Raw genomic sequence first — 19752 nt, forward strand, 5'->3', positions numbered from 1 at the left:
AGACATATTGACATAGGACTACAAACATATTGACAAAATAAACTAATTTTTGAATTATCTAGGCTTTTGGGATTGTATCCAAGAAATAATTGTCAAATGCCATGTCATAACTTTTTGTAGAGATTTATGATTTTAGCTTTTGTATATAGATATTTAACTTATTATAAGTTAGTTTTTATACATGAAAGGTCCAGATTCATTTTTTGAGCTATTCTCTCCAGCATAATTTTTAATATTACTTTAGTAATTTATTTACCCAGTTATTTATTTATAAACATTTGTGTTACCGTATCCTTTTTTGTTTACTTTTGTTCTTTAAAAATGTTATCATTTGGGATCGGAGAGATGGCTCAGCGGTTAAGAGCACTTGCTGGTCTTCTGAGGACCCGGGTTCAAATCCCAGCACCCATATAGCAGTTCACAATTGTTTGTAACTATAGTTCCAGGCTATCCGATGCCCTCTTCTGACCTCTGAGAGCCCTGCTCATGTGGAGCACAGACACCCTTCTCCCACTCTTCCCCTAAATACATTTCAATGGTTATTTTACTCTTTATTTTCTCCTACAAGGAGCCCCATGCTTGGAGAATGTCTTTCAGGCTGGCTGAATTGCGGCTGTGAGCCAGCTATGAACATGAGTTGAGGGTGTTGGGAAGAGGAAAATGCCTAGAGCCTTTCTCCAATATGTCCAAACTCTCCAAGTTTTCCTCACTCCCCTCTGGACCCTCCACCGGCTAAGCAAGCTCTTTTTCAGGTCCAAAGGGGTTAACAAGGCCAGAATGATTTGTCAACATCCATTATTTTATGTAGTTTGGGGAGAGCTTAATCCGAGGATTCCCCCTGCCTGAGAACTTTGTCATGTGACATACCCTGGTCAGGAGTGGGTGGGGATAGAGCTTGGAGCCACGTGCACCTTGTCGCTTTAGGTAGGGGTAGGGGGATGGGGAGAGCAAGATGATTACAGTCAACTGGGAGCAAACCTAACGGACTAAGAAGTTTGCAGATCGGTCCATCTGCAAATCCAGAAAGCGGAGGGCGGGACTTGGGAGTGGGCGCTGGCTCTTGCGCTCTGATCTTGCTGAAGAGAGGACTCACGAGTCCTGGGAGGGCTGGGGTGCTGCAGGGGGGCGGGAGCGCGCTTCACAGAGGCGGTGGCGGCGACGGCGACCAGGGCGCGGCGGTGCAGGTGTGTCCCAGGCAAGTGCCTGCCTCTCCCTCTCTTGGGATCCCCGGGGCGCTGCGTTAGCCGCGGCTGCCCAGACTGAGGCTGCTCAGCTGCTGCCGGGCTAGCTGCGGATTTTCCACCCAGGTAGGGAACGGCGATCCTTGCGGCGGTGTGTGCAGACCCGGGTTCCCAGGCCTGACATACTGAGCCCCACGCTGGGACCAAAGGGTGCGGTTGATGGGAAAATCCTCAAAGGACAGCGGAGTTGGAAAGCAGCACCGAGAAGGGAGCACTTGCTGCTGCCCCGGGCTGCGCGCTTCGCTTCTTTGAACGTGGCCTTCCCCAGGACTAGGAGTGAAACCGCGTGAACTATTGGCGCGGTAAATAGTTTCCCAACTTGGCTACTTGACATTTACATTGCTTTCCACAAGGTTCCTGGGCATCCCTTTAGTTTCGATCCTACCCCTCCTAAACCGGCTCGTTTTCAAAGGACAGATTAAATACATGCCCACACCTGCTGGCTCTGGACTGGGGTTTGTGAGTGTTGTGTTTTTCTGTGTGGAGGGCGCCCTCCGCGGGCGTGAGAGCCGTTTCTTAGGGACTCGGGATTTGTTGACGGATGGGTTTTAGCGCAAGGAAAAGAAGATAATTTGTTTTTCAGGGGATGGGTGAGCGAATGCAGTTAGCCAGGGAGGAGCAAGGCGCTGCTGTTCCTTCAGAGGGGTGGGAGATCTCTCATCGGTCGGGGTGCAGCAGAACGGCTGCCCAAACGCTGTCTTTTATCCAGAAATCGCAGATGCGAACAGACACAGTTTTAAAGGTAACTTAACGTCGATGTGTCGGGCTGTGGTAAGGTAGGGTGGGGCGCTGGGGGGATGCTTGCTCCTTCTTTAAAGCATGTTTGGAAGGTGAATGTGGGTGGTTCTGGGCCTCAGGGAGGGGCAGGTGAAGGATGAGAGATGAATGCATGTTGGGGAACTAGACGCTGCGATCAGCTCAGAGGTCTCTTGCCACGTTTTTTGCTGCCTGCCCTGTGCGGAAGAGGCTAGTTGTTCTGCTTGCTAGAGGATGCAGTTGATATGTGAGGCTCATGCTGCGTCTTCCCTGAGTCAGCAAATATGTACCTAACGTTAATACTTGTCAGAGGTGGGGTTGATCCTTAGGGGTGCAGAGGCGATGGGAACAGAGTCCTAACACTGCACAAGCTCACACCCGCTGAGGACAGACACCTGTAGTAAAGAGGTGTAAACAGTCTGAGACAAAATAAGAGTGGGTGACTGTGGAGAAGGGAAGGGGATTATTTAAAACGAAGGCCCCGTGGGGCTTAGTAGGGATGGGATTTTTTCTTGGTCCATTGGTCTTGAGTGACCCACAGTCCTCTCTCATGCCATCATCCTCACTGGCCGATGGGAAGGAAGGCTGACCTGATGTTTGCAGGACATGGCTAGTGCCAACTAAGCACTTGGCTGGCACCGAGGGTGAAGCATACCAATGCAGTAGAACTTTTCACTTTTAATCTTTAATAAACCCCTGAATTCCTGGACTATGGGAGACTGAAATAGCGTTTCATCACGGCAAGGTCTCTGGAAAACTCTAATGGAGTTTCAGAGTAGATCAACTTCTGCCTCCCTCCCTCCCTCCCTCCCTCCCTTCCTTCCTTCCCTCCTTCCTTCATTTATTGACTTATTTATTATTTTATCCCTGGCCATTCATGTCCCAGTACAGCTCAGGATGCCCGTCTACTCTGGGGGAGGAACATCTAGTCTTGGGCTTGATTCTTCTGGGACAAAAAGTGACCAGTGACAGAAAGAAATGCTCATGGAATATTCCTGTTGCCAGAGGTGTGCCTGATATGCATTTTGTAACCAAAACCACCAGATGATGTTTGAACAGTAGCCTGGCACACTGTAGGTAGCATGGCCTTGACTGTTCACAGAGAGCTGGTGTGGGTCTCAGGCAAGTATCTTAGCTTTTTTTTTGAGCTTTGATTCCCTGATCTGAAGCATTGGTGCTATCATGATGCTTATGCAAAACACACTTAAAAGCAATTTGTTCTCTGTTAAATGATTGTCGTGTATTAACCATCTGGCATGAAGTCACTACTTAAGAAATGAAAGTTTGTTCTTTGAATTCCTACCATGGTGTCAGGTATTTCCTGATATGTAAGTCATATAGAATTGAGCAAAGTGTGTGTGTAGATAATGAACAAATAAGAAAGTATATAGCCACTTATTAGCTCAGGGGCTATTGTGATAGAAAGAGAAAGCTGAGTAAAAAGCATGAGGAATGCTGTAAGGGCTTGGGGTGGGTTTATCATCATCTATCTATCATCTAATTATTATCTATCTATCTATCATCTAATTATTATCTATCTATCTATCATCTATCTACTATCTATCTATCATCTATCTATCTATCTATCTATCTATCTATCTATCTATCTATCTATCTTCTATCTACTATCATCTATCTATCTATCTATCTATCTATCTATCTATCTATCTATCATCTATCTACTATCTATCATCCATCTATCCATCTATCTATCTACTATCATCTATTTATCATCTATCTATCATCTAATTATCTATCTATCTATCTATCATCTATCTACTATCTATCTATCAATCATCTATCATCTATCTATCTATCTATCTATCTATCATCTATCTACTATCTATCTATCTATCTATCATCTATCTATCTATCTATCTATCTATCTATCTATCTATCTATCTCTACCTTTCTATGTGGTCAGGGAGATCTTTAACAACAAGGATATCTGATAAGTTCTGGGGAAAGTGAGGGAGGAATCCAGGCAGTGTTTGTCAAGTAACAGAACCCACAAAAGTCAGAGACAGGAGTCAAACATGTTCATACAAAAGCGAGAAAGAGACCCAGGAAGCTGAGTTGTGTGAACAGGGGGAGGGGTATAGTGGTGGGAACTGACTGGAAGACTGGAGATAACTTGACAAGGTCAATGTTGTTTTTCATCTTGTGATTTATGTTTATATATTTGTCACTAAGATATGGCACTGACGTCTTGTTTAAGGACTTGACTGAGTTCTGATGCTCTATGTTTTAGAAGAAGGTTATTTGGTAGGAAGTGGTACCTGGGCATTTCAAAACATGATTTAATGCAACAAGCATGAGGGATACATCCTTGCAAGGCAAACAGGGACTAAGGAGATGGCTCAGATTCTTAGAACCCAGACTGAGAGCTGTGTTTGCATTTGCTTCTTTTTTCAAATGGACCAAAGAGTCACCTTTAGCGAACGGTTCAGCAGGTGTTGTCCTTGCTAGCTCATGTTCTCTTTTCTTTGGCAAGAATTTCTGTGACTACGGAAAGGATGGGATCATCTGGAAATATACTGACCTTCAGTGCACCATGGAGTGCACTTACGTATCGCTGGGTGGCAAATTTATTTGGGGCTTCCATCCAGAAGCTTAATATAAAGATCACAGCTTGCTGCTTTGCCCTTTGGAGAAAGCAGTATTTGGGGATCTGAGGGCTCCATCAGTTCTCCGTGGTGCAATAAGCCCTACTGCAGTGTTTCACGAACAAAGTGGGGGTTGATGGCTGAGCACCTTGTCAAAGCATCTGTGAAATAGGATGCGGGGAGCTTGGGTCAAGGTCAGAGTGGCTGACTGGCCCTCATCCAATCCATCTCAGAAGAAAACATTTATTTCTGTGCATTTCCCCATCCACAGTCTGGCTCTTAGTCATACTTCTTAGTCTCAGAAACCTGATCTGTCTCTCCGGGCTATGTCAGAATGGCTTTGTTCATCTTCATGTCAGGCTATTGATCTGCAGCGGCTGAGACATTGTGTTCCACGGCTCGTCTATGCAGGTCCTGCAGACCTCATGTCATCCGAGCCACAGGGAGCAAAGCTGCTTAGATAACTACCTGAAGGACTGGCCGTACATCTTAGGGTTTGTCTTGCTATTGAGGCTATGAAACATGCCACCTTCAAACTCGCTGACCTTGAACAACCAGCATTTATCATTTTCTCTCACGTGTACGAAGTGGCTGAGAGATCTTCAGATCTGAGTTGTGCTTGGCTGGTCTCTGCTGTGCCTGTTCATGTGACTTGGATGAACAAACGGATGGGGAGTCTGAAAAATTGCTGATTTGGCATGACTTGGCTTGGACCATTATTGTCACTCATCTTTTCCCAGTATAGCTGGACATTTTTACAGGGCAAGGACAGAGAGCCAAGAGAAAGGGGAAGTGTGTGGGCTGGGGATGTAGCTCAGCCCGTAAGGCTTGCCTAACACACACAAAGCCATGAATTTGAACCCCATTACCTTATAAACTTATAAAATGGTGCTACATGTCTGAAATATCAGCATGTGAGAGATGAAGGCAGGATATCAGAAGTACAAAGTCATCCTTCCCTACATCATAAGTTCAAGGCCAACCTCAACTACATGGGATCTTGTCTAGAAAAAGAAAGAAAAGGAGGAGGAGAAGGAAAGAAAGAAAGAGGATGGAAATGTGAATGGTCTCCCCAAACCTAGGGGTAGTGGACAGACCATCACCTGATCCTTGTTTAGTAGCAAAAGCGACTTACAAGGAAGTCAGTGTGAGGTGTAAAGAAATGGATTCCACTTCTTCAGTTGATCTTAGCCAAGAGGTCGAGCAGCAGTTAGACTCAATATTACAAAGGGCAAGGTGCAGGGAGTAGAAGGATTTGGCGTGTCTGGCTCTTAATGCTTAAAGCTCCCTTAGGTATGGAGGTGAGAAGGGTTCAGGAGCCCTACCCCTAACTGAGGAACTACTGACAGTTGATAAGCAGAGTCAATTTTCTTTTAGGGTGTGCTTCCATGTAGGTCATTTGTGCTTTAGGAGATGGCCCAATACTGGAAATTTCATGGGCAGCACAAATTGGGCTTTATAGATGATAGATAGATAGATAGATAGATAGACAGACAGAAAGACAGAAGATAAACACACACACACACACACACACACACACACACACAGAACATGAAGTTGGGAGAGGCCGGGTTATGTATTAGAACTAAGAGTTGTTAGGAGGAAGAGTCAGGGTGAATCTGATCAAGATACAGTGTATGCATAGATGCAAGTCTCAAAGAATTAGCAAAAAATCCATTAAAATTTTAGTTCCCGTGGGTAAATCTCCTTTCTCCATGGACCAAGTTCGAAGGAGTCACCTTGTGGCTTTCCCCTGTGAGTGTCTTTTCTCTGTGTCTCCATGAATCTTTAGACAGTAACTCACTAAGTATTTATTGAAAGTTCTGTAGGGCCAGGCATGTCATAGTCAGAGCAAGCAGCATTAAACGTAGTGCAAGCTCCTCTTCATGAAACCTTCATTCCAGTAGGGGAGGCAAACATATAAATACACGAATATCTGTATACTATATTAGGCAATTAAGAAACACCAAGCAGGGCAAGGAGGAGGGAGGTACTTGAGTGGGGTTGGGAAGCAATGGCAAAGTAAGATGTGGAAATAAAGTGTAAAGATAGACAGGAGGGCAGGTGTGAGGACAGGCATGAGGGCAGATGTGAGGACAGGCATGAGGGCAGGTGTGAGGACAGGCATGAGGGCAGGTGTGAGGACAGGCATGGGGGCAGGTGTGAGGACAGGCATGGGGGCAGGTGTGAGGACAGGCATGGGGGCAGGTGTGAGGACAGGCATGAGGACAGGTGTGATTACAGGCATGAGGGCAGGTGTGAGGACAGGCATGAGGACAGGTGTGAGGACAGGCATGGGAGAAGGTGTGAGAACAGGCATGGGGACAGGTGTGAGGACAGGCATGAGGGCTGGTGTGAGTGAAAAGGAAGAGTGAGCCCCTAAAGACCTTTCAAGGCAGGGTAAACCAATGCAAAAGTCCTGAGGTAGCAGAGTGCTGACATGCTTCAAGTACAGGAAGTAGGCCTCTGTCGAAAGAGCCGGATGAGTAAGCACAAGAATTGGTGATACCAAGAGCATATCATGAAGCTGGGGAATCCAGGGCTTTGGGCGGGCTTTGGCTTTGACTTTGAGTGAGATGGGAAGGCCCCTGGAGGATTCTGAGCATGAGCTGCCTTTATCTGACTCATGTTTCATAGTGATCACTTGGGCTTAAGAATTTAGGCTAAGGACATCTGTCAGGGTGTGACCTTGGTGATTCAGGGATGGTGGTGGTCTGGACCAGATGGGATGGTAGTTGTGATGCTCAGAAGTGATCAACTTCTAGATATGTTTGGTGGCAGAGCAGATAAGATTTGTAATGAGTTACAAGAAAAGGGAGTCATTGCTTTGAGCTAAGGGCCTGGATAGATTAGCCATGACTGCTGTTGAAGATGAGCCCAGTTCACAGACGTATTTAAAGGCATAGCGTCCTTCTTTAAAGGGAAGAAGCCCAGGAGGGAGACTTAAGTTTGAATAGCATAAACAAGGCATTTATTTGCCCCTTCAATGTCACCGCTGTGTGGCCAGGGTCCAGAATCCTGCCAGCCATGTGCTCACTGACTGTCTGCTGGGTGAATGGAAGCAACGGTTTCACTAGAGGCGACTAAATGCTTGCTTTGGTGTCCCTTGAAGTGTAACTCCCTGAAGATATCCCTTTTCTTCTCAAGCTCTCATGGGAGACTTACTGTAGATCTTGGGGAATAAAAACCGGCTTTAAATGTGAAGGTTCCGATTGCTTATGTCTCACAGAAAGCAGCACGGAGCAGCAAAGCGGGAAAGAAAAAGACGTAGAAACCAAAAAATAGCTCAGGCTTACGGGGGGGGGGGGGGGGGAAGAAAAGATCCTCCCGGGAGAAGTGGCTGAAATTCAGGGGTGTGATGTTCTTGGATTATTATTGTACTGCTTTTAATTTGAGACGAAGCAGAAGCAGCAAGGAAGAATTCTGGAAGGGGGGAAAGTTATTTAAATCAACTTCTGCTGAGAGAAAGGCTGCCGCCAGCTTGCTTGAAGAATCCCACGTCTACAGTATCTTGCATAATGTGTTTCTGTTTATAAAAGGAGAGACTTAGGCAGTAGTCTTATTGGAAAATGAGAAGGTTGGAAGGGCTTGCATCCTAGACTAGGTGCTTTTTGATGACTCCTTAGAGAGTGGCTGGTTTGGGGTGAGCATGAGTGCATGAATTCTATCTGTAATATCTGGGGTAGGAGGGCTTAAATAAGAAAAAGTAGGTACTGTAATTGAAAGTGATTGCATGTGTGTGTGTGCGTGTGCATGTGTGCATACATGTGTGTGTGCATGAGAAAGAGACAGAGACAGAGAGTGATGGAAAAATGGAAACTTGTTATGGTTTAGTTTTAATTTATGCGAGAATAATTGCCATTACTATCTCAATCTGAGCACTGCGGTTACTAGAAAAGACCTTCAACAAGGTTGAGATTCCCTCATAGAAACAGAGGGTGGGAATGGTCATTTGACCCTCATCTGAGATTCCAATCACTCAGTTCTGCATCCCTTCCTCCCCATTGTATGCAATTCTGCTCCAGCTGCATATGGTCTCAGGGACTTAGGATACAGAGGTTGGAGATCTCAGGATGTAGAGGCGCTGTGGTCTGTGATTGGAGGTTGGAAGATTAACTGAATGGGGGATTCCAGGTATGTAGACACGGGAAGTCCTTATCCACGCTGAGGTGAGTACTTCCGCTGACGTGGTTGCTTCGGGGCCACCATCCTTCTGACACTAACCTCTCTCCCATGCTTCTGTACATAAACCAAATAAACTCATTGGTTCACCAAGCTCAACTTGGGTGCCCTGTTCGAGGGAGCAGACTTTGCTTACATTTCTAAGGGAAATTCACACAACACCCTTAAAGGTTCATCTGCTGGGGGCTTGGTCACTGGTGTTAGAGTCCTGAGGTGCTAGTCTTTAAAAGGTGGAGCAAGGTAGTTAGCTCATGGGTCCATCATCCTCCAAAAGCATTAGCATTGGCTTCATGGAGTGACGTAGCTCTCATAGGACCAAGCTGTATGAAGCAAGGCCTTTGTCATGTGTCTTGTTATTTGTCTGCCTCTTTGACATGTTGGGGTTCCCCAGAGGACAACTAGATATTGTCACTCTAGCCTCCCAAACTGCATGCATAAAGGTTGTAGCCCCAGGTGTTTTGTTATCACAATAGAAAATAGACAAATATAAACTCAGAAGAGGGAATAGGCTCACCTTGTTTTCCAATGGGGCTGCTAGGTCTGACTATAGGGAGTCTGGGATGGACCCATGGGTTTGGCAATGGACTGAGCTGAGTTTGAACTTAGGATTTGCTGGTATCTGCTTGTGTAAACTGGAGGCAGCTGTTCAGTTTTGTCAGAGTGTTGCTTCTCTCAGCTATCAAATGACAGCGATGATGACAATGGTGATTGGAAGATACCCAAGGGCTCTGCAGTTCTCCTCTCGTTCCTTGCTTTGGAATTTTGTTGAACTCAGTGTTCATTTGAGCATCACCATCAACTGGAGGCTGTGGCTATCCCATGTGAAGGAAGACCCAAGAACTCATGTGTGACACTGGTGGTGCTGGCTAGGGAATTTTTATGAGGCCTCTAGTGCTCATCGTTAGACAGATGAATAATGACGAGCCTTGTGGGCCATCTCTGGTGGAAATCAGTCTCTTTCTGATCCCAATCCAGCCTCCTGGGTCAGCTCTGCCGTGGGGCAAAGTGTGTTGGCATTTCATGATGGAAATCTCTCCATCACCTGGAGAGAATAGGTCCAGATTTTCTCATCAGATTTCCTGGGGATTGTTTCCTCCAAACCTGCCACATGGTCTTGTATGGGGAGGTTCTCTTTCTCGATACTGCAGATAGACATGCACTCGGTATGTGGTTATAAGATACACTAATTAGCAATCGCTGTTCTTCTTGTTCTACTGGCCAAGGATTGTTGTGGTTGCTCCTTATTGGCTTCGGCAAGCACTAAGCAGTTATGACTTGATTGTTGCCACATCACGAGCATTCAGGAGCTCATAGTTTCTCTCCTCCTGCCTTGTGCCTTTAGAAGCTATCTGTTTGCTGTAGAAATTTCTGCTGTGCCTGCCAGTCTTCAGAGCTTGTGTTGCTGGAAAGACAGTAGCGTTTGCATTTCATTCAAATTGAGTTCTCTCTCTCTCTCTCTCTCTCTCTCTCTCTCTCTCTCTCCTACCCTCCCTCCTCCTCCTTTTCATTTTGTGTGTTATGTGTGCGTTTGCCCATATGGATATGCTCACCTGTGAGCATGGATGCAGAGGGAGGCCAGAGAAGGACATTTGTCCTTCACTGTCACTTTTTGCCATAATCCTTTCAGATAACACATCTCCCTGGAGACTGGTGGCCTGAAAATCCTAGTGACCCTCCTGTCTCCACTGCCCACAGTGCTATGGTTATAGGTGTGTTTGTGATTGTGCTCAGCTTTTTATGTAGGTGATGGGAACCGAACTCATGTTTGCACAGCAAATGCTCTTACCCCCCGGTTTATGCCTGGCATCTAACTTTTGGTCCTTCTGCCTCAGTTTCTTGTTTACATTATCTTTCTTTTCCTGAAAAAAAAAATACTCCTAATACCATGGTGCCTGTCTAATGCCTCAGAACTTAGTGTCTTTAAGGACACCACATCTTTCTCCCTGCATCCATTTTAGGGAAGGGATAGCCTGAGGCGCAGAGAAAAGACCCCACAGACACAAGTACCTTTACACAACTGCATTTCCTTCTCCATCAGTTCTGCATAGATACAGGGCAAGGTGGTTTTTCCAAACTTGTAGCCTTATTCTTCAGGTGTCCAACAGTGGAACCCACCCCAGATAATGGTGCTGTCCACCACTTCTTTCCGGATGGACTGACTTTGCCTTAGGGAATGTTGGACAGATTCCCCGTTCAGATCTAGAAACGTCCAAGGCGATCGCAGGCCTGAGCTGGAGTGTAGAATCTTAGTGTTCCAGAGCTGCAGGGAGCTGAGAAAGCAAGAAATCTTTACTCCTTATTTGGCCAGGGAGGAGAAAATAGCTTATCTAAGACCTTACAGTAAGGTAATGTTAGAGAGAGGACCAGAGCCCACTGTGGGACTGCAGAAACACAACTTTCTATGAGACGTCGAGAGAGAACAGGAAAACGGAGCCTGGATTCCCTTCATCATTAGGTCAGACTGGTTAGAAGCTGACCAGATTTCCCAGGCCTTGGTGGGTCCCACAGCAGCTTCCCCTGAGTGTGTTAGTATTCTGGAACTCTCTGGGCTGTGCCCAGTGAAGCCTACTCCTGTTGCCACTCCTCCTGCCTTGCCCAAGGCCTCTGCTCTATTGGCAGTCATGGAAGCTGACTGTTGCCTGATCTGGGGTGTAGCAGATGGCACCGATGTGGGGAGCCCAGCTGGAATATGGCCAGGTCTGAGGGAGAGGAAAAAGCGATATGTTTTAGGCGGAGTTCTGGGCCTGGGAGATGGGCCTGGAGAGGACACAGTAATGTCAGGAGCTCCTGATCTTGACCTTGGAGGGCTCAGGGGACATTGTACTCCTATCCCTGTGATGAATGAGAATGTATCTCACACTTAGCCACTTAAATGTCCAAAGATTAAATGCATATTCTGTCTATCTATCTATCTATCTATCTATCTATCTATCTTCCATCCAGTTAGCTATTTAGCTATTTAGGTCTCAAACTTATGATCCATTGCATTGATTCCTCAGTGCTAGGATTACAGGTATGTGTCACCATGCTTAGTTTTACCCTTCCCCTCCTCTCCCATCACTTTCCTCCACCTTCTCTGTCTTGTTCTTCCTCCCCTGCCCTCTCCTGCTCCTCTCCTCTCCTCTCCTCTCCTCCCCTCCATCCCCTCCCCTTCCTCCCCTCCATCCCTTCCTTTCACCTTTTCTCCCCTCTTCTTAAGCTTTAAGGACAGGGAATCTACAAGAAAGCAATGGAAACAAAACAAAGCAGTAGCATGGGACAACAGCTAACAAGCTCCAGTAGAAGCAGGAAGAGCTAGCCGAGAGTGTGAAGCAGTGTGAAGACAGGCGGGGTGCTGAGCCAAGTTCGCCTCTCTGTCTGCATGATGGATGGGTCATTTGCTAGAGCTGACCACACCTCTAACAGAGAGGCTGTATGGGGCTCACAGTCTTGGTGGCCTCCTGCTTCTGTAGGGGCACTGCAGGGGTTGTCTGGGGCCAGGCGGTCCTGTCAGATTGAATAGCTTCATCTGTGCCACTCCAGTTTGGTTTCCTGTTTCTTCCTGTGAACAAGGAAGCCTCTCCCAGCAGACTTGACTTTTTGTCAGTTCTTCTATTCCTGAACCAGCTCTGCCTGGAAAACAAGGAAAAGGAAATCCCTAGAACAGCACTGCTCAGAGCCGATGATGTGGAAGTACTGGTGCCCTCTGGAAGAGGCATGGGAGAGGGGCAAGCTTCAACACTGCCTTCCCAGAACATGGAGGTTTTCAAAGGAGGTACTGGTTCAGCAAGTCTGGAGTGGGGCCTGACATCGAAGCAGGGAGCAACACAGGCTGCCTTGATTTCTCAGCCAGTTGCCTGGATTTTACGGTTCCACCTGCAGCTCTTCAAAGCCTTATCAGTTAGGAACTTCACCCCATTCTCCTCCTCCTGGTTATTCTGATTATATGAAAACCACATTATTGGTATCCAGAGAGCCAGGAGGAGGAAAACCCATCCACAGCTCTCTCTGTGGATGCATTTAAACCCACTGCTTTATTTTCTTTATTCACAAATAACCATATTTACTATGCACTTACTGGGAGATTGTTCATTAAAAACCTTTTCTTCCTTTCTCTGATCATGCACCGACTTCAGGTGGGCGTGACCATATTACAGTCCCTTTGTTGGGTGGCGAATGGCTATGAGAATGGATCTCTCACCACTGATTGGCCCTGTACAGGGCTGAACCGAGTTAAGAAACCGTTGATGTTAACCCGCTGACACCTTTGCCATGGTTAGTAGGATTATTACCAGCACAGAGCCTGGAGTTCAATAAACAATTTTTTGCAAGCTTATGGTAACACACTGTGGAAGAGCTAAAATGTTTCTCGGCCACACAGAAACAAAACAAAACAAAACAAAAAAAAAACCTATGGCTGAGATGACTCAGATTGTCTGTTCTTTTGCTATGTAAGTAAGTACAGGGTTAGGGTCTGGGGAGATGGCTCAGCAGTTGAGAACACTGGTTCCTCTTCCAGACGGCATGGACTCAATTTCTAACATCCACATGGCAACTCCCAGCTCTCTGTGATTTCAGGGTCTTTCTGGTTATTGCGTGAGTATAATATTCTCTAGCAAGAGACCAAAATCCAACATCTGCCTTTTCTTTCTCTTTTGTTTCTGACTCTACAAAACGTTGGGATGTTCTCGAATTTCCTATCATTTTGAGGTTTTCCCCGATTTGTTTACAGGCTACCTAACCTCATGCAAGATGTTTAACTGCTCAGGGTCAGCTTCGTCATCTGTGGAATAGTCTTTGTAAGATCTGCTTCCTGCATTTGTTGCAGAACCCGGAAGGAGGCGATGGTGTGAAGTCATGGAGCTGGGTACACCGTTTACAACAGGAGCATTCCCATTGGTCTGAGAGTTGAGGCTGCCATCTTGGTTGCTGTTGTAGCTCAGATGTCTAATGTAGTTACCTGCACGCAGTGTGTGTGTCCCTTGTTCAGTTAGTGCTAAACATGGAGAACCTGGAAACTGTGTGTTTCAAAGGAGGACCAATGGACGTTGGATTGGAGGATTTAGGAAGACAGTGGAGAACATGGAGGAGATCTTGGCTATCTCATCCCTTAGCTTTTAAGTGCTGCTTAAACTGTTGACTGAAGGGCGAGAGAGAAAGAACATAGGAGGAAAAGAATGTCTGAGCAAAGGTGGGGGCATGTTCCGTCTCTGTGTGCTTTAGGTGGCTCTATATTTGGACGGTGACTGTCTCAACTAAGGTTAATCCTCTTTGTCCGCGTCATCAGCCAAGGGATTAACTGCTTTAGACTCAAAGCTCCACTGGCCGAACAATGTGAGTTCTGTACTGCCAATGCCCGAGATTCAGGGGGCCAATTTCTATTGACCCAATAGACAAGGCTCCTTTGTGGGCATTTCATCCCAGTCCCTTCATGCTATGGAGAAAGAGACTGAGAGTCCAAGAGGGGAGTGACTTTCTACCCCAGCTAGAATTATGATCCGTAATTTCTGGCTTGAAATTCTCTGCTTTGTACTGCTCTGGTCTCCCATGGAGGAGTTGGGCCAAGGACCTTTGCTGAGAGAGCAAAACAGAGAGTCAGTGGGAAGAGTCCTCACCGGTAGGAATTCTCTACTGTGTTCTAGCAAAGTCGCCAGGTGTCTGTAACAGTTCAGCCCGCTGCCTCTCTAATACATGAGCTTTTGGATGCAAGAGGGATGGCCCCCATCATGATTTTTCTGACTTTTTGTGATTAAGATTCATATTCTGGGCTAAGAGAACTCTGTCTGGCCCAGCTGGGGTCCATGCTCAGACCAAAAGGCCTAAAGGCGAGAAGCCAAAATTGCCTGTGGTGAGGCTAGGAGGAAGCAGGGAGTGGCTACTCCAAGAAGAGGACATGGTTTCTAGGCAGGCAAACCCCACAGATACCTGGGAAACACTGAGCTGACTTCGGCTGAAATAAAGCTCATGGGACATAAGGTACATGGGGGGGGGGGGCGGCATCAAAGGCTTTCAAAGTCTGGCTATTTCTCCAGCTCTTCTTCCTTCCCTAAGGGATTCAAGTGTTCACGGCCATCTTGCTTACTGTAGGGTTGCAGTAAGCAAAAGTCATAGATGCACAATTTCTACCTTAAATCTCCTTTACTTCATTTATTTGTTTATTTATTCCATTAGTGTTATTTTGATGGCCCACTATGCCAGGCATCAGGTTTAGCGGTAGGCATGGAAGGCAAGATTTCTGTTCTCGGCGGGCGGGGGGGGGGTTATCACAGCCGAATAATTTATAAGAAATCCCTGCCCATGTACATAGAGCACACATAAACATTCTTGACACAAAACTTTTTATATTGTCATTCAGCATTGCCAGCTTGTTTATAACTAGAAGACCCATCTGCCCGATTAATACCCATCAGGGTGCTAACCCACGCCAAGGAAGTGGTGCATCCGGATTGCACTGGGTTGCTTTGCTGTAGAGCATGACTTTGCATGCTTTCACTGTACACAGAGTGCACTGGCAAGGGGAGGGAGAAACTCCACCCTGGGACCACATCGCCAGCAGCTCTGTCCCCCTGAGGCTGGCAGAGTGGGTGGCCTTCATTTGTGCCACTTCTGTTTGCAGGCTGTGAATGGGAGCTGGCACCGCGGGCTGCTTTGTTGTCGTGCGATGATGTTTGAACAAGGGGCGGCATATTGCTTTGCTATTATCAGTTTATTTGTGTAATCCCAGCAGCTGGCAGTGGCATAATAATTTTTCAAGTGAGGGGGAAAAATTTTGGCCATATTTGCTTAGAGAGAATAAAAATAGGCAGAGAACGAGGTAGGCCATGTATGACTGTGCTTCACAATGACAGGATTGTTCCCTGGCTAGAATTCCCAGTGGGGTTTCCTCTCCTCAAAGTGCAGAGAAGGGTCATGCGTCCTAGAAGGGAAGCCTATCTCATCTTTGCATGCACTGACAAAGCTAGAAAAATGGCCTTAGCTCTCAGGATTTGGTTAGGCTGTGTCTGATGAGGAACCTACAAGTAGCCCTGAGACTGAATCCCAAGTTAGTGCCAGAGAATCTAATAACACAGACAGTGAAGAGTCATCCTTTGCCCTTTCTGTTTTGTTGTTGCTCCATGGTGGTAAAAATGTTGTGTGTGGTGTCTTCAGGAATGTTATCTTATTTTCTAGTCATGGTAGACAGCTAAGAGGAATGCCAGAGGCCTGTGTTATTTTGGGGGGTCTCTGGGCATTACTGACCAACAATTCATAGGGAGCTGCCCCGTGCCTTGCCCTGGGAGTTTTGTTCAATAATCTGTGGCTTCCTGGGAGAAGAATTATCCACCTGTTCAAGGTGCCTCTCTTCAAACTCCCGTTTGTTAAATTATGTCCTTTTTTCTCCTTCCTTCCTTCCTTCCTTCCTTCCTTCCTTCCTTCCTTCTTTTCTCCCCTCCCTCCCTCCCTCCCTCCCTCCTTCCCTCCTTCCTTCCTTTCTCCCCTCCCTCCCTCCCTCATTCCCTCCTTCCTTCCTTCCTTTCTTCCTTCCTTCCTTCCTTTCTCCCCTCCCTCCCTTCCTCCCTCCCTCCCTCCCACCCTCCCTCCCTCCCTCCCTCCTTCCTTCCTTTCTCCCCTCCCTCCCTCCCTCCTTCCTTCCTTCCTTCCTTTCTCCCCTCCCTCCTTCCTTCCTTCCTTCCTTCCTCTCTCTCTCTCCCCTTCCTCCCCCCTCTCTTTCTTTTCTTTTTCTTTGGTACAGGCTTTCTTGACTATCTGGGAACTCTCTCTGTAGACCAGGCTGGCCACAAACTGAAACTATGTTCTCAGTTAACCTGCACAGCAGCAGCTTTCCATAGGAGCGTTTACAATCCTTAGTTTTGGCTAACTCTCCCAGCACCCCTTTGCTTCCTTATGCCAGTTTGAACCTTTCCACCCTTCCCCAGTTACCTCTCCTCCTACTTTCACACCCCATGTGCTCTATGCCCTCCCTTAAGACTACCATCTAATGGTTTCTTTCTAGTTCTTTTTTTTTTCCACTAAAGGCATTCCAAGTTAAACATACAAATCTGAAAATTTGATCCAAGGGTATACATTTGTGAGAGAAGATGTGTTTCTTGTTTTGCTGAGTCTGTGTTCCCTCACCCAGTACTCTCCAGATACACATGTTTCCCTATGAACTTTGTGCTTTCACGAGTTAGAGCTGACTAGAATTTCATAATGGAAAATAAAGCATATTTTCTCTATCCATTCGTGCTTGTTAGACAGAAACTAGAGTCATCTGAGAAGAAGGACCCACAACTGAGAAATCGCGTACATCACATTGGCCTGTGGCGTGTCTGTGGGGCATTTTATAGATTACTGATTAATGTGGAGGGCTCAGCCTGCTGCAAGCACTGTCATCCCTTGGCAGGTGGTCTACATTGTATAAGAAACCAAGCCAAGGATGTCATGGGGAGGGAGCCAGTAAGCAGTGTTCCTCTCTGGTCTCTGCCTCTGTTCCTGCCTCCAGGTTCCTGTTTTGAGTTCCTGCTTTGGCTCCCCTCAGTGCTGGACTGTGAAGTGTAAGATGAAGTAAACCCTCTTCTCCCTGCACTGGTTTCAGCCAGTCTCTGACTCCAGTGACAGAAAGCAAATGAGATCCTCATTCATCTGTTGATGGGGAGCTAGGCTGGTTCCATGTCTTTGTTCTGGAGAATATTGGAGCAATGAGCATGCATCTGCGAATGCCTCTGTGGTAGGAGACAGAGACACTCTATGTTCTCAGCCTCTGAGATCCCTCAAAACTTTCTAAGAGGTATCAAGACTGGCGTTAGTGCCCCCAGGTCTCTGTAAGAATCGAGCTCTCAAAGGAAAGCAGACTCCTTGGCATCTAGAGCAAGTGCTGTACAAGCCAGGTGAAGGTCCTGTGAAAGAGTCCCTCGTGGATACTGCAGGTGCCTATAGGAAGGTAGTCAGGACAATAACAGGTCCTTGGAAGCTTGATGACCTATGATGCTCTAAGAATGGGATGACTGTGCAAAAGAACTCTTGGCATGTGCCCTGACTTTGGACCATGTGAGAACACAGAGTGTCCATTTAGCTTGGAAACTGTGGTCAGATAGCTTAATCTATCTGGAGATTCAGCATCTATGGGGGAAGATGGCTGATAGTCCTAAGGGAAGAAATCACTTGTTTCTGTGGGTTCCGTGAGGGCTGGGGAAAGTACAGGAACCTTCCAGGAAAAAGCTGATGCTGGGTAGGAGCAGAAGCCCCAGGGACGCTGTAATGGTAGCTGAATCACAAAAGGGGACTCTCTGACCTTCCCTGAGGAGCTCATAGACAGGGAAGAGGGCCAAGGCAACACGGCGTAGGAAAACTGTCTATAGAGAAGCCGTCAGCATTAGAGGGCTGGTCTAAGTCACAAGGATGTCAGAAAGGAGCATCTCCCTGTCACAGTTGTAACTGTCATTGTTAGGTGTGTTTCACTTAGTTTCCCAGTGTGAATGACTTGCTAAATCTACCTCCCCTGCCTCTGCCTCTTCTTTATGGCTCTGTCCCTCCTCTCTGTAGCTCTGTGTGGAGCCTTTCACTATTTTATATACTGGCTAATGAGCTCCGTCTGCACAGAGGCAGGGCCTGGGGGGTGTGGGCGTGCTGACTGATCCGCTTCGGCTCCCGGTTCTTACTGTTAATCCACGGCTTCTGTCTGGCCTGCAGCAGATGGAACTCCCTGCAGGATGCTCGGGCCAGTTGCTCTACTTTTTTTTAGAATAAGGTAGAAACCAAAATACATAAATAAAATGCAGACAGGGAGCCTATCTTTGCCATGAACAAAAGGTTGATATTTCTGGGAGAGCAAGCGTTCCCCAACGGCAAGGGCTGTCTTTTAAAAGAGAAATCCTTTCCTAATTTGACAAGCTCTCAGCTTTCAAGAGGAGATTAGATGACTAAAGTAGATGAAGAAATAAATTAAGATTTATCTAAGGCACTTCACAGCTACGGCGAGCAATGCACTTGTTCTCATGGTTAGGTCTAAGCTACCCAGTGACCTGGCTGCGTTTAGCAAGAGCCCAACTCCCGGCTCCAGTTATTGTAAACTGATGTACCATTCCCAGTGTGATCTGGTCCAGTTCTTGTGTTTGTAAGGGAAAAGGAAATAACCCACGTTTATTGCTAAAGCTAGTGAGGCTTCAAGTTTTCCACCCAGGCACCTGCTCTCTTTATGGTTATTATTTTTACGATTGGAAAAATATTTGCTGTGGAAGCAGATTTGGGAGGTGGGAAAGGTTGAGACAGATGTCTTCATTGGGGCTGCTAAGTCACTCTCTGAGAAGCTCATTTACAGCTGGTGATGGGAGAGTGCTCCCCCTCGCACTTCCATTATATTTCATGAATACAATCATGAAAGGGAGCACCCATAATTTAAAGGGGCAGAGCCATGCTCCGCTGAACCGCACGGATCTCAGTTCTGAAAGGAGCCTCATCTTACCGACTCCCCTCCACTCTGCACCCACCCCAAGAAACCCTCCACTGATTATTTCCAAAGGGGGAAATCTGACATTTGAAATACTGTAAGATTGGAAAGTTTTTCAGCTCCACAGTGACACCGTAGGTGGAAAATTCCACATCTGACTTTATGTGTTACAGGTTGCAGTAAGAAACACAGACCTGTGAAGACTATTGTATGAGGTTGATTTCAGGCTGTGTATATAGGGTGCATGTAACTCTATTTTGTTTTTTTAGGCTTGGGTCCCCTCCCAAAGACATCTCATTATATACGTGCAAATATTAAAATATCTGAAATAGCCCTTGAAATCTGAAATATTATTATTATTTTTATATTAGTTTTTTTTGAGACAAGGTTTCTTTGTGTAGCCTTAGCTGTCCTTGAATTCACTTTGTAGACCAGGCTGGTCTGGCACTCAGAGATCCACCTGGCTCTGCCTCCTAAGTGCTGGGATTAGAACTGTGTAGCACCACACCCAGCTCCTGAAATAGTTCTTATCCAAAGCATTGTGGATAAGGGATATTCTTCA

At 46.5% G+C, this 19752-nt stretch overlaps 1 protein-coding gene across 5 annotated transcripts in view; it reads left to right on the top strand.

The window, feature by feature from the left end:
- Positions 1–1039: 1039 nt before the first annotated feature.
- Sv2b (synaptic vesicle glycoprotein 2B) overlaps positions 1040–19752 on the top strand; it is a 151636-nt gene continuing 132923 nt past the window's right edge. Inside the window, exon 1 of one of the 5 annotated variants that reach the window (XM_041648036.1) lies at positions 1040–1184. The gene's annotated coding sequence lies outside the window, so the exon portion shown is untranslated. Of the gene's footprint in view, positions 1308–1518; positions 1544–1739; positions 1984–8712; positions 8738–19752 lie in introns of those variants that run through there. The other 4 variants (XM_041648020.1, XM_041648052.1, XM_041648027.1 and 1 more) reach the window with 4 other exon arrangements.

This window comes from Microtus oregoni, unplaced genomic scaffold (genome assembly GCF_018167655.1).
Source record: "Microtus oregoni isolate MIOR12 unplaced genomic scaffold, Mior012 000000F_ref0000247, whole genome shotgun sequence".
NCBI lineage: Eukaryota > Metazoa > Chordata > Mammalia > Rodentia > Cricetidae > Microtus > Microtus oregoni.